The 3,058-nt window shown below is 45.1% G+C and overlaps 1 non-coding gene across 1 annotated transcript; it reads left to right on the top strand.

Annotated features, from left to right (window-relative positions):
• The first annotated feature begins 1,374 nt into the window (after nt 1-1,374).
• Nucleotides 1,375-1,446, top strand: trnat-cgu (transfer RNA threonine (anticodon CGU)). The gene has a single exon. It is a non-coding gene; the product is annotated as a tRNA-Thr (tRNA).
• Nucleotides 1,447-3,058: the final 1,612 nt, after the last annotated feature.

The following is a 3,058-nucleotide window of genomic DNA, read 5'->3' as shown; positions in this document are numbered from 1 at the left end:
AGGGTGGTTGGAATCTGGAACACATTGCCTGAAGGAGTGGTAGAGGCAGGAACCCTCACAACATTTAAGAAGTATTTAGATGAGAACTCAAAACGCCACAGAATACAAGGCTACGGCCACGTGCTGGAAAATGGGATTAGAATAGATAGGTACTTGATGGCCGGCACGGACACGATGGCCGAAGGGCCTGTTTCTGTGCTGTATAACTCTATGACTCTATGAAACCTCACTGAATTACAGAGGGTGTGCAGCACTGTCAGAGGTGCTGTCCTTCTGATGAGACTTCAAACAGCGCAACGTTCTCCGAGTATCAACCAAAACATGTCCATTGTGTAGATATGTGCCATATTTGCTTATGAAATGACAGTCACTGCTCCGAAAGTAATTCACTTTAGGTGAATTAAGATGACTTGGTACTATATAATGCACAAGAAGGAGCGGGGGACTGTTGGGGGTGGGACGGAGGCGGCGATGGCAACCTTTGAGGGGATTTTTGGGTCGAAGTTGTTTTCTGTGATAAATTGAGGAGCTCCATCTTTAAGCCTGGCAGTTGCCTGAATGTCACAGACAGTGACATTTCAGTGGAAGAGGCTGCATTTGCGCATGTGCTAGTACAGCGTCACCTGGTGGTTGCGTTGTCAGCAATGCAGCGTTTTAACTTTGGCTCCACGATGACATTTTTTTCCTCAATTAAAATAGGTTGAGTGCCTTAATAACTTCTTCACATGTTGCCTTCTGTTCTTCATGAGGATGTTGCCTGCACACTCCCTTCATTGCAGACAATAGCGTACTGACCTGTTCCATGTCTGGCTTCTGCACGAGACCCGATGCAGTCCGATACCTTGCAAACCTCTGGAACCATCTCGGCCAGTCCTCGGCTTGGTTCAGTCCAGTGACCTTTTCAAAGGTACAGGCAAAGATTTCTCCATCTTCGCTTTGGTTTACTGTGGCCCCCATATAATATTCTGATATCTGTCAAGGCTTAGTACAGAATTTATAAGAATCTGACGGTTAAAATAACCTGGGTTTACTCTGCACATCTTGCATTGAAGGTTTCATCTACAACTCTCCATGAGGTGCCGTACAGATTATATTACAGCACTTCCTGTGATGATGCACATAGTCTATTTATATAATCTGCCCAGCAACAACCCAATGTCCACTCATATTATTGTACAGATGTGAGAAAAGATTGAGGATGGGAATGGAACGTCTGAATGAAGATTTCATGATGCTGATGATGGAAATGAGGCTGATCTGTTCCCCATTCCACAATCCCTCTTCATTTCTGTGCATGTTTCTCGATGCTGTTTCAACCAAATTGAAAAAGAATCACAAATCCTCCTCTGGAGCCTCAGGTGTCCATTCAGGGAAGGCATGGTGGCCAAGTGGTAAGGCGTCAGTCTCGTAAACTGAAGATCACGGGTTCAATCCCCGTCCATGCCTGATGATTAGTTTATCACTTTAAAAGTGATGTTTCCGGAAAAGATGTCCGTTGCATTTGTGTCGGCCATCTGGAAATCAGTGTCATGTTGCACTTTATCCTGGACACTGGGAAGAACATGACGAGAAGCCACATGGTTCCTCGAGCCTTCTCTGCCATTGATTGAGTGAAAATATCTGAGGTCCAATTACAGAACCTTATGACTGTGCATTTGCTTGATATTGAACAGAGCTATTCTATTTATCCCACATTCCGCACTCCGGTCCTTTCCCCCATTGCCCTGTTATATTTTCCATGTCAGGTACATATCCAATTCCATTTAGAGTTAACATTGAATCTGCTTCCACTGACCTTTCAGGATTGCATTCCAGACCAGAACAACACACTGCTGAAAAAACAATCTCCTCATCACAACTCGAATTCTTTTGTCAATTACTTTAAATGTGTTTCCTCTGGTTACTGACCCTTCTGTCACTGGCAACACTTTCTCCTTCTTTACTCTATCAAAACTCTTCAGGATTTGCATTTCCTGCTGCCTTTGCTGATATAACAAGGCTGAGCACACATCACCAAAAGGAATACGATTGGCTCTGAATCACATTTATCCTTCCTGTCAATCTGATGTGGACCTTGTATTTTCCCGGAACCAAACAACCTGAGCAACAAGTGTGGGTTCCAGCGATTCCCACCGCTCTGAGAGAGAGAGGATGTGATAATGAGCCAGATAGAAGAAAGGAGTGAGATAGAGAGTAAAATAGCCCTGGTCTGTTGCTACTAACCCCCGGCCCCCCACTTAAAATGGCATCATTTTCTCCTGCCTCTCCACATTCTAATCCATTGATTAATGCAATCCTTTCATCTGGAACATAGAACATAGAACAGTGCAGCACAGTACAGGCCCGTCGGCCCACGATGTTGTGCCGAACCTTTAACCTACTCTCAGATCAAACTACCTGCATACCCTTCATTCTACTATCATCCATGTACCTATCCAAGAGTCGCTTAAATGTCCCTAATGTATCTGCTTCTACTACCACCGCTGGCAGTGCATTCCACGCACCCACCACTCTCTGTGTAAAGAACCTACCTCTGACATCTCCCCGAAACCTTCCTCCATCACCTTAAAATTATGCCCCCTGGTGATAGCCCTTTCTGCCCTGGGAAAAAGTCTCTGGCTATCCACTCTATCTATGCCTCTCATCATCTTGTACCCCTCTATCAAGTCACCTCTCATCCTTCTTCGTTCCAATGAGAAAAGCCCTAGCACCCTCAACCTTTCTTCGTAAAACATACCCTCCAGTCCAGGCAGCATCCTGGTAAATCTCCTCTGCACCCTCTCTAAAGCTTCCACATCCTTCCTATAATGAGGCGACCAGAACTGAACACAATATTCCAAGTGTGGTCTAACCAGGGCTTTATAGAGCTGCAGCATAACCTCGTGGCTCTTAAACTCAATCCCCCTGTTAATGAAAGCCAACACACCATACGCCTTCTTAACAACCCTATCAACTTGGGTGGCAACTTTGAGCGATCTATGGACATGGACCCCAAGATCCCTCTGTTCCTCCACACTACCAAGCATCCTGTCTTTAAGCCTGTATTCTGCATTCAAAT

The sequence above is a fragment of the Heterodontus francisci genome, unplaced genomic scaffold, assembly GCF_036365525.1.
Source record: "Heterodontus francisci isolate sHetFra1 unplaced genomic scaffold, sHetFra1.hap1 HAP1_SCAFFOLD_43, whole genome shotgun sequence".
NCBI lineage: Eukaryota > Metazoa > Chordata > Chondrichthyes > Heterodontiformes > Heterodontidae > Heterodontus > Heterodontus francisci.
Note: the sequence above shows the minus strand (reverse complement) of the source record. Positions and strands in the feature narration are given on the sequence as shown.